The sequence below is a fragment of the Henckelia pumila genome, chromosome 1, assembly GCF_033568475.1.
Source record: "Henckelia pumila isolate YLH828 chromosome 1, ASM3356847v2, whole genome shotgun sequence".
NCBI lineage: Eukaryota > Viridiplantae > Streptophyta > Magnoliopsida > Lamiales > Gesneriaceae > Henckelia > Henckelia pumila.
In genome coordinates this window covers 24,154,736-24,167,223 of record NC_133120.1, presented here as the reverse complement: position 1 = coordinate 24,167,223, position 12,488 = coordinate 24,154,736, and positions in this window count along the sequence as shown.

Here is a 12,488-nt window from a genome sequence, read left to right as displayed (position 1 = left end):
AATCTCAACTAGTAGAACATACTTCAATCTAACTTATTCAAACGATCCAACAACAAGAGTTCGAATACAATCTAAGTTCGATTACAATTCAACTCCCAAAACACCAAGTCTCACTTCTAATAATCTCAACCCTTAGCCATGCTGCATGTGACTCGGTCCTGCCCCACCTGTTGCCAAGCACACAAACAAAGAAAAGACAACAGCCGGATAATCTGGTGAGAATAATATTCCCAGTAAAAGAGACTAGCATACAATATCACATAATATATCTAAACATGATATATAATCAAATTCCACATATTCTTCAAGTAATTCATTTCACTGCGGAATAAAATGATATGCATGGCTTTAAAACTTCTGGATTATCATACTCAGATAATCAAAAGGAATTCTTCTTTATTTCTTTCTTCGGTTTGGGATCCCGAGGTTAAAATATCCAACAATCACACCGAACTCACCTTTCAAGGTGGACGAGGTATATTTTAGTCCTCTAAACTCCAGAACATTATAGTGAGTTAATCGACGCTCGTAGTAAATCGCCTACCAAGGCCACTCAACTATAATCTACATATCGTCTAATTCAAAATGAATAATCAATCGGCTCAATATGAATGCATATGAAATCTCATGCATTCAAATATCAATTCAATCAAGTTCAAATAAGCATATAAACATGCAAGTAAGTGATTTCATCTAGGACACTCGAATCAATCCGGATTCGAGTTAATCGTCCTATTCCATTCCAAAGTCGTCTTATACATTCCCGTCGTTTCACAATCTTCAATCTGTAAAACAACAATTATCAATTTAATATCCATTCAAGATCTTTGATCGATAAGTAAGAAATCGATACTATACCGGCTCAAATATTCCAAACTGATCGAAGCTGCAATCTCGCAACTCCAAGGACTTCGAATCAGCCTAACAGAAGAAGTCACAAGATAAAAATCGATAGAAAAGACTCATCAAACTCGGTATAATCAAATCAATAGAAACGATATCCCGAAACTCAAACTGGCGTCATAACGACTATATTCTGACAAACCAGAAACGCAGACAGCATAATATCAACCCAAACAACTCATATCAATCATCAATAAAACATTCAAACTCAAATCCAACACATCTCAAAATCCATAATTTTGAAATATGCTTCCAACAATCATAACAATTCCAAATGGTGCTCTAATTCAATTATGCCTGAGAATACACGATAAGAATAATCTCAAGAACATCATACCCGAAAAGAATCAAATTCCAACTACATCAGAAAAATAAAACATATCTGGTCGGAGAGAAACTTACGATAGAACGAAGCTCTCAATGCAGTGATCACTAAACTGCCTTCAGAAATAATTTCCAACGGACGGATCGAGCGGAAACTGAAATATGAAAGCTCGAAGAACTCGAATGGCGTCTTCAATGGAGGAGGAAACGTTGGAAGGGATGAAGGAATGAAGTGAAGACTTAGTCAACCCTTAGATATTATAACAAATCCTCTTTTTGCATTTCAATCCCTGAAAATTCCGAAAATTGCAAAATAGTCCCTGATCAATAAAAAGTCCGTTCTCAAATTTTGAAATCACTGATTATCTCAAATAAAGTCAATAAGATAAAAATGGGGGGTTACAATTCTCCTCCACTAAGAATAGATTTCGTCCTCGAAATCAAAGATATCAACTCATAAGAAGAAATAAGAATTCAAGAACAGAATTAAGGACTCACGTCAAATAAATAAGTCAGGGAATCTCTGTCTCATATCATATTCTGTCTCTCAAGTCGCTTCTTTGAATCCGTGACTGTAGTTACCCATATCCAGAATTAATGATTAATGAATAATTAATTGTGTAATCATGTTTAGATTAAGTAAAACATGATTAAGAAAATTCCAAATGAGTTAACGGAGTCCAGAAATTGATTCATGTAGTAGCCTGTAACCAAAATCAGTAATTAAGGAATTAATCATAATTACTTGGGTAGAGTTCGGAAGATCCGAATGTGAGTTCGGAAGCTCCGAACAGGATCGGAAGCTTCGATGGTATTACGTCAGGCATGACGTGTGGTTGGATCGGAAGCTCCGATCAGGATCGGAAGCTCCGATCACCCCTATCCGAAGTCAACAAGTGATATTTTGACACGTGGCAGATCAGGATCTTCGGAAGCTCCGATGGCAGGATCGGACGTTCCGATCGAGGTTCGGACGTTCCGATAGAGGTTCGGACGTTCCGATCGAGGATCGGAAGTTCCGATCGTTGTCTATAAATAGAGGGCCGAGGCTTCATTTCCAAATTGCCAATTCCGAGTATTTCCCTCTCCTTTCTAGTCTATTCGAGTTGTTCTAGCCTTCCTAGGCTCGACCCGGGAGTCGTCGAGGCGTTCGGAAGTCGTAGCAGAGTTGTGCCCAAGTTCTGGAGGCATCAACATCAAAGGGCTAACGACGGACGATGGTATAGCTTTTGCTTCCTATAAATATTTAGGAGTATGCAATAGCTTAGTTAAGGCTTTTAGAGCACTTTAATTATAGTAGTATCATTTGGCAGTGTAGAGCAGACTATAGGCGTGGACCTAGAGTTGGTAGAGCTTGCACTGATTTGAGGTACGAAAGTACTGTTCGAGATATCCTGACTGAGTATGCATGCATTATGTGACTGCATGGTTTATATGTCATTGATTTATGCTGCATTCATTTTCATACTGAGCTATCTCCTTCGAGATGTCTGTTAGTAGGGTTGTACCCTATCCTGTTAGTGGATGGACTTCTATGGCTTTGGGTCCGGTAAATCCACTGGTATTTGGTATTGGAGCCACCTCCTGAAGCGACGGCACAACGTGCTACATACCAGGGCCCGGTCTGTCTCTGTTATCTGATTCTTGACCTCGAGTTTATAGGGAGTTCACTTTGCATGCATGTATACTCATACTCTCGTACTGAGTGTTTTATGCTCACGTCTCGTACTCTGTATTTCTGAAACCTTATTCCATGGGGCATGTTTGTGATTGGACGAGGCTGGTGGATCCAAGAGAGGCTAGGCAGTGGTTGTCCAGCTGGAGCTTCGTCTAGGTTTTATTTCTGTTGTTTTGGGTTGATACAGCTATTCGATTTGGTTGTATAATTTTTGGATAAATTACAGATTCCTTTCCTTGGGATTGTATTTGTTTACGGTTTCCGCAAGATTATTTCTGATATCTATTTTATTAAGTTAATTGCATGCCTAAGTTCTGTTTAGTAGGTGATCCGGGTAAGGGTCACTACATTTATGGTATCAGAGCATGCATAGTATTCTTGAGATTTATATTCTGCATAAGGTAACCGTGAGGTACTTTTGTAGATGGCAGATCGTGATGACCGGAGTTCTCATGGCAGTATTGGTGGGCGTTGGGGTGATGCCGACCAGGAGCCTCATCGAGAACGGCGTCATCGTCATCATGACGACGAGCGTTTCACTGTGCGTCGATTCTTAGCTATGGGTACTAAGCCCTTAGTTGGAGGTGAGTCTTCGGAGGATGCGGAGAACTGGTTAGACCGCATGGAGACGACTTTTCAGACTTTCCAATGCACCGAGGAGCAGAATATGGAGACCCTGGGTTATCTTCTGGATGGACGTGCGCGCAGGTGGTGGAGGTTTACTTCTGCACCTTTTGTTGAGGCAAGAGGAGTGGCCACCTGGGCCGAGTTCCGCACAGCTTTTTAGAAGCGGTATTTTCCTCCTGCACTCCGTCAGTCGAAGGCAGGCGAGCTACTGAGTTTGCGACAGGGAGCCATGTCTATTGATGAGTATCAGCAGAAGTTCTTTGATCAGCTATCCTATTGCCCCGAGATTGCTGATAGCTCAGAGATGAAGTATAATATGTTCCTTCAGGGCCTTAACCCTGAGATCCATGACCGTGTGGCGGTTGGCGACGACATGTCCTACGAGGGTTTGGTGAGCCGTTGTCACCAGGCGGAGGACAGCATTCGGCGGAACAGGTCTTTCTCTCAGTCGAGACCTGCTAGTTCTTTGGGTCCCCGTGCCCAATCTTTCAAGAATTCTGGATCTAATTCTTTCTCTGGTTCTGGAGGTGTTGTCCGTTTCGATAAGAAGGACAAGTGTGATCACTGTGGGAAGAACCATCCATCTGACAAGTGTCGTAGAGCTTCTAGAGCTTGTTTCCGTTGTGGAGAGACTGGTCATATCCGGAGGGATTGTCCACTGTCTGGGGTAGGTGGTTTTGGTTTTGGTTCAGGAAATTGTTCTCAGGCCATCGTTCAGCAGAGGTTGCAGGGACAGCCTGCTGGGAGTTCTCATTTGAGGCCACGAGCTTCTGGCCAGGTGTTTGCCCTGAGACATGATCAGGCAGTGGAGGAGAATGAGAAAGTCATCGCAGGTACATTTCTGCTTTATGGTATACTTGCTCTTGTACTTATTGACCCTAGTGCATCTCATTCCTTCATTTCTGCATGTTTTGTTAAGAGGCATAAGTTATCATGCATTGCACTAAACGTAGTAATGTCTGTTTCTACTCCGACGGGCCAATCTGCTTTGGCTAAGCGTCTAGTGATGAGTTGCCCTTTTGAGTTCGAAGGAAACATTCTGTTAGCGAATCTCATGGTCCTAGCGATGGACGACTTTGATTGCATTCTGGGAATAGATATGTTGACTACCTATCGAGCTTCAGTGGACTGCTATCAGAGATTAGTACGCTTTCATCCAGAGGGGAGTGAGAGCTGGTTTTTCTATGGTGAGGGAGCGCGACCCCCGATGCCTTTGGTATCAGCTTTGAGAGCCTGTCGAGCTCTAGAGTCTGGCGGGGAAGGCTACCTTATCTATGCAGTTGATTTGTCCGCTGAGAGTATTGGGATAGAAAGCATTCCTGTTGTGGATGAATATCCAGATGTATTTCCTGATGAGATTCCAGGTTTTCCTCCTGTTAGGGAAGTCGAGTTTGGCATAGAGTTGATGCCAGGTACTTCACCTATTTCTCGAGCACCGTATCGTCTGGCTCCGTGAGAGATGCATGAGTTGAAGAATCACCTACATGATCTTTAGGAAAAGGGGTACATTCGTCCTAGTGTATCTCCTTGGGGAGCTCCTGTTCTCTTTGTAAAGAAGAAGGATGGGTCGATGCGGTTGTGCATTGACTATCGGCAACTGAATCGAGTCACTGTTAAGAACAAGTATCTGTTGCCTCGTATTGATGACTTGTTTGATCAGCTGCAGGGCACGTCAGTTTACCCCAAGATTGACTTGAGATCTGGGTATCATCAGTTGAGAGCCCGTGATCAGAACGTAGCCAAGACTGCATTCCGTACTCGCTATGGGCATTACGAGTTCCTAGTGATGCCATTTGGCTTGACTAATGCGCCGGCTATATTCATGGATTTGATAAACGTGTCTTCAGGGAGTATTTGGACAAGTTTTTCGTGGTCTTCATTGACGACATCTTGGTGTATTCACGTAATACGGAAGAGCATGTTTCTCACTTGCGGTTGGTACTACAGACTCTTCGGGATGAGCATTTGTACACCAAGCTGAGCAAGTGTGAGTTCTGGATGGATCGAGTGGTCTTTCTTGGCCATATCATATCCAGGAAAGGGATTTTTGTTGATCCAAGCAAGATTGAAGCGGTATTTAATTGGTCGCGTCCGATGACAGTTGCTGAGATCCGTAGTTTTTTGGGTCTAGCAGTGTATTATCGTCGCTTCATTCTGAACTTCTCTCAGTTAGCTCGACCGTTGACGCGGCTTACCCGCAAGGGTGTGGATTTCGAGTGGTCCTCCGAGTGTGAGGAGAATTTTTGTGAGCTTAGACGGCGGTTGACTTCTGCGCCGGTGTTGGCATTACCGTCAGGATCTGGAGGGTATGTGGTATACACTGATGCTTCTCTTCAGGGGTTAGGTTGTGTCCTGACTCAGAATGGGCATGTGATCGCATACGCTTCTAGACAGATGAAGCTTAACGAGGACAACTATCCAGTCCACGATTTGGAGTTAGCAGCCATTGTGTTCGCTTTGAAGATCTGGCATCATTATCTGTATGGCGAGAAATTTGAGATCTTCACCGACCATAAGAGTCTCAAGTATTTGTTCACTCAGGCGGAGTTGAACATGAGGCAGAGACGTTGGATGGACTTGCTTAAGGACTATGATTGCGAGATTAAGTACCATCCGGGAGCTGCTAATCTCACTGCTGATGCTTTGAGTCGCAAGGTGCGACTATCCGCACTTCAGACATGTTCGATATCTAGTGCGATCAGTGATTGTTGTACTTCAGGATATACCTTCAAGCATAAGAAAGGTATGCAGAGTATCCAGATGTTTGCGATATTATCTGAGCCAGCTTTGTATTCGCGGATTCGAGATGCTCAGATGTGTGATTCGAAGACCCAGCGTTTAGCTCGTCTAGCTAACAAGGGTAGCTCGTCTGGATTTCATTATCAGTCATATGTCTTTCTGTGTTTGTCTGGTAGGCTTGTGATTCCGCAGGATGAAGAGTTGCGAGAGGAGATTTTGTCTCAGGCGTATCGCACTAAGTTGAGTATTCATCCTAGGAGCAACAAGATGTACAAGGATCTACGTACTCGTTTCTGGTGGAAGGGAATGAAACAGAGTGTTTATCAGTTTGTTTCGAGATGTTTGGTGTGTCAACAGGTCAAGGCAGAGCACCGACGACCTGGAGGATTGCTTCACAGTCTGCCTATTTCTGGATGGAAATGGGAGTTTATCACAATGGACTTTGTGACCCATTTGTCGGTATCCACGAGGAACTGTGATGCTATCTGGGTTGTGGTGGATCGACTCACCAAGTCAGCGCATTTCATTGCCTATAGCCGGGAGTACAATGTGGATCGTATAGCACGGTTGTACCTTCAGGAGATCGTTCGACTTCATGGAGTGCCTGTGAGCATTGTCAGCGATCGGGACCCCAGGTTCACTTCTAGATTCTGGGGGAGTGTTCAGCGTGCGATGGGTACTACTCTCAGTTTGAGTACTGACTATCATCCGGAGACAGATGGTCAGTCAGAGCGCACTATCCGTACTTTGGAGGATATGCTTAGAGCATGCGTCATGGATTTTGGTTCAGCCTGGCAGGCAGTTGATCGAGTTCGCGTACAACAACAACTATCATACTAGTATTGGGATGGCACCTTTTGAGGCGTTGTACGGGCAACGTTGTCGTACTCCACTCTTCTGGGAAGAAGTGGGGGAGAGACAGGCTGAGGGACCGGAGTTTATCCAGCAGGTGATAGACATTGTTGATCAGATCAAGAAACGGATTAAGACTGCACAGGATCGTCAGGCCAGCTATGCTAATATCAAGCGTAGGCCTTTGAAGTTCGATATCGGGGAGAAAGTGTTTTTGAGAGTGTCACCTTTCCGCAAGATTCTCAGATTCGGCCTTAAGGGCAAGTTGTCTCCCAGGTTTATCGGTCCGTTTGAGATCTTGGAGAGCATTGGCGATTTGGCTTATCGACTAGCTTCGCCACCGCATCTATCCAGTATTCACGACGTGTTCCACGTATCTCTGTTGCGACGGTATGTGGTGGATGAATCTCATATTCTGCAGCGGTCTGAGGTTCAGGTGAACAAGGATTTGACCTATGTTGAGAAACCTATTCGTATCCTGGATTATAAGGATAAGGTTTTACGGAAAAAAGTCATTCCTTTGGTTTTAGTTCAGTGGCAGCGCCGAGGAACTAAGGAAGCTACTTGGGAACTCGAGGACAGGATGCGTGGAGACCATCTTGAGTTGTTTTGATTTCATTCTTAAGTTGTATTCAGTTGCAAACTCTGTAAATGTTTGATTTGAATAAAGAATGTTCCTGATTTCTGTATTGCATTCAGTACTTAAGATCTGATTTCGAGGACGAAATATCTTAAGTGGGGGAGAATGTAGTAGCCCGTAACCAAAATCAGTAATTAAGGAATTAATCATAATTACTTGGGTAGAGTTCGGAAGCTCCGAAGGTGAGTTCGGAAGCTCCGAACAGGATCAGAAGCTTCGAACAGGATCGGAAGCTCCGATGGTATTACGTCAGGCATGACGTGTGGTTGGATCGAAAGCTCCGATCAGGATCGGAAGCTCCGATCACCCCTATCAGAAGTCAACAAGTGATATTTTGACACGTGGGAGATCAGGATCTTTGAAAGCTCCGATGGCAGGATCGGACGTTCCGATCGAGGTTCGGACATTCCGATCGAGGATCGGAAGTTTCGATCGTTGTCTATAAATAGAGGGCCGAGGCTTCATTTCCAAATTGTCAATTCCGAGTATTTCCCTCTCCTTTCTAGTCTATTCGAGTTGATCTAGCCTTCCTAGGCTCGACCCAGGAGTCGTCGAGGCGTTCGGAAGTCGTAGCAGAGTTGTGCCCATGTTCTGGAGGCATCGACATCAAAGGGCTAACGAAGGACGAAGGTATAGCTTTTGCTTCCTATAAATATTTAGGAGTATGCAATAGCTTAGTTAAGGCTTTTAGAGCACTTTAATGATAGTAATATCATTTGGCAGTGTAGAGCAGACTATAGGCGTGGACCTAGAGTTGGTAGAGCTTGCACTGATTTGAGGTACGAAAGTACTGTTCGAGATATCCTGACTGAATATTCATGTATTATGTGACTGCATGGTTTATATGTCATTGATTTATGCTGCATTTATTTGCATACTGAGCTATCTCCTTCGAGATGTCTGTTAGCAGGGTTGTACCCTATCCTGTTAGTGGATGGACTTCCATGGCTTTGGGTCCGGTAAATCCACTGGTATTTGGTATGGGAGCCACCTCCTGAAGCGACGGCACAGCGTGCTACATACCAAGGCCCGGTCTGTCTCTGTTATCTGATCCTTGACCTCGAGTTTATAGGGAGTTCACTTTGCATGCATGTATACTCATACTCTCGTACTGAGCGTTTTATGCTCACGTCTCGTACTCTGTATTTCTGGACACCCTATTCCATGGGGCAGGTTTGCGATTGGACGAGGCTGGTGGATCCAAGAGAGGCTAGGTAGTGGTTGGCCAGCTGGAGCTTCGTCTAGGTTTTATTTCTGTTGTTTTGGGTTGATACAGCTATTCGATTTGGTTGTATAATTTTTGGATAAATTACAGATTCCTTTCCTTGGGATTGTATTTGTTTATGGTTTTCGCAAGATTATTTCTGATATCTATTTTATTAAGTTAATTGCATGCCTAAGTTCTGTTTAGTAGGTGATCCGGGTAAGGGTCACTACATTTATGGTATCAGAGCATGCATAGTATTCTTGGGATTTAGACTCTGCATAAGGTAACCGTGAGGTACTTTTGTAGATGGCAGATCGTGACGACCGGAGTTCTCATGGCATTATTGGTGGGCGTTGGGGTGATGCCGACCGGGAGCCTCGTCGAGAACGGCGTCATCGTCATCATGACGACGAGCGTTTCACTGTGCGTCGATTCTTAGCTATGGGTCCTAAGCCCTTAGTTGGAGGTGAGTCTCCGGAGGATGCGGAGAACTGGTTAGACCGCATGGAGACGACTTTTCAGACTTTCCAATGCACCGAGGAGCAGAAGATGGAGATCCTGGGTTATCTTCTAGATGGACGTGCGTGCAGGTGGTGGAGGTTTACTTCTGCACCTTTTGTTGCGGCAAGAGGAGTGGCCACCTGGGCCGAGTTCCGCACAACTTTTAAGAAGCGGTATTTTCCTCCTGCACTACGTCAGTCGAAGGCAGGCGAGCTACTGAGTCTGCGACAGGGAGCCATGTCTATTGATGAGTATCAGAAGAAGTTCTTTGATCTGCTATCCTATTGCCCCGAGATTGCTGATAGCTCAGAGATGAAGTATAATCTGTTCCTTCAGGGCCTTAACCCTGAGATCCATTACCGTGTGGCGGTTGGCGACGACATGTCCTACGAGGGTTTGGTGAGCCGTTGTCACCAGGCGGAGGACAGCATTCGGCGGAACAGGTCTTTCTCTCAGTCGAGACCTGCTAGTTCTTTGGGTCCCCGTGCCCAATCTTTCAAGAAGTCTGGATCTACTTCTTCCTCTGGTTCTGGAGGTGTTGTCCGTTTCGGTAAGAAGGACAAGTGTGATCACTGTGGGAAGAACCATCCATCCGACAAGTGCCGTAGAGCTTCTGGAGCTTGTTTCCGTTGTGGAGAGACTGGTCATATCCGGAGGGATTGTCCACTGTCTGGGGGAGGCGGTTCTGGTTCTGGTTCAGGATCTGGTTCTCAGGCCACCGTTCAGCAGAGGTCGCAGGGACAGCCTGCTGGGAGTTCTCATTTGAGGCCACGAGCTTCTGGCCAGGTGTTTGCCCTGAGACATGATCAGGCAGTGGAGGAGAATGAGAAAGTCATCGCAGGTACATTTCTGCTTTATGGTATACCTGCTCTTGTACTTATTGACACTGGTGCATCTCATTCCTTCATTTCTGCATGTTTTGTTAAGTGGCATAATTTATCATGCATTGCACTAGACGTAGTGATGTTTGTTTCTACTCCGACGGGCCAATCTGCTTTGGCTAAGCATCTAGTGATGGGTTGCCCTTTAGAGTTCGAAGGGAACATTCTGTTAGCGAATCTCATGGTCCTAGCGATGGACGACTTTGATTGCATTCTTGGAATAGATATGTTGACTACCTATCGAGCTTTAGTGGACTGCTATCAGAGATTAGTACGCTTTCATCCATAGGGGAGTGAGAGCTGGATTTTCTATGGTGAGGGAGCGCGACCCCCGATGCCTTTGGTATCAGCTTTGAGAGCCTGTCGAGCTCTAGAGTCTGGCGGGGAAGGCTACCTTATCTATGCAGTTGATTTGTCCGCTGAGAGTATTGGGATAGAAAGCATTCCTGTTGTGGATGAATATCCAGATGTATTTCCTGATGAGGTTCCGGGTTTTCCTCCTGTTAGGGAAGTCGAGTTTGGCATAAAGTTGATGCTGGGTACTTCACCTATTTCTCGAGCACCGTATCGTCTGGCTCCGTCAGAGATGCGTGAGTTGAAGAATCAGCTACAGGATCTTTTCGACAAGGGGTACATTCGTCCTAGTGTATCTCCTTGGGGAGCTCCTGTTCTCTTTGTAAAGAAGAAGGATGGGTCGATGCGGTTGTGCATTGACTATCGGCAGCTGAATCGAGTCACTGTGATAAACAAGTATCCGTTGCCTCGTATTGATGACTTGTTTGATCAGCTGCAGGGCACGTCAGTTTACTCCAAGATTGACTTGAGATCTGGGTATCATCAGTTGAGAGTCCGTGATCAGGACGTATCCAAGACTGCATTCCTTCATGGATTTGATGAACCGTGTCTTCAGGGAGTATTTGGAAAAGTTTGTCGTGGTCTTCATTGACGACATCTTGGTGTATTCGCGTAATACGGAAGAGCATGTTTCTCACTTGCGGTTGGTACTACAGACTCTTCGGGATGAGCAGTTGTACGCCAAGCTGAGCAAGTGTGAGTTCTGGATGGATCAAGTGGTCTTTCTTGGCCATATCATATCTAGGGAAGGGATTTCTGTTGATCCAAGCAAGATTGAAGCGGTACATAATTGGTCGCGTCCGACGACAGTTGCTGAGATCCGTAGTTTTCTGGGTCTAACAGGGTATTATCGTCGCTTCATTTTGAACTTCTCTCAGTTAGCTCGACCGTTGACGTGGCTTACCCGCAAGGGTGTGGATTTTGAGTGGTCCTCCGAGTGTGAGGAGAATTTCTGTGAGCTTCGACGGTGGTTGACTTCTGCGCCGGTGTTGGCATTACCGTCAGGATCTGGAGGGTATGTGGTATACACTGATGCTTCTCTTCAGGGGTTAGGTTGTGTCCTAACTCAGAATGGGCATGTGATCGCATATGCTTCTAGACAGCTGAAGCTTTACGAGGACAACTATCCAGTCCACGATTTGGAGTTAGCAGCCATTGTGTTCGCTTTGAAAATCTGGCGTCATTATCTGTATGGCGAGAAATTTGAGATTTTCACCGACCATAAGAGTCTCAAGTATTTTTTCACTCAGGCGGAGTTGAACATGAGGCAGAGATGTTGGATGGAGTTGCTTAAGGACTATGATTGCGAGATTAAGTACCATCCGGGAGCTGCTAATCTCACTGCAGATGCTTTGAGTCGCAAGGTGCGACTATCCACACTTCAGACATGTTCGATATCTAGTGCGATCAGTGATTGTTGTACTTCAGGATATACTTTCAAGCATAAGAAAGGTATGCAGAGTATCCAGATGTTTGCGATATTATCTGAGCCAGCTTTGTATTCGCGGATTCGAGATGCTCAGATGTCTGATTCGAAGACCCAGCGTTTAGCTCATCTAGCTAACGAGGGTAGCTCGTCTGGATTTCATTATCAGTCAGATGGCTTTCTGTGTTTGTCTGGTAGGCTTGTGATTCCGCAGGATGATGAGTTGCGAGAGGAGATTTTGTCTCAGGCGCATCACACTAAGTTGAGTATTCATCCTGGGAGCAACAAGATGTACAAGGATCTACGTACTAGTTTCTGGTGGAAGGGAATGAAACTCAGTGTTTATCAGTTTGTTT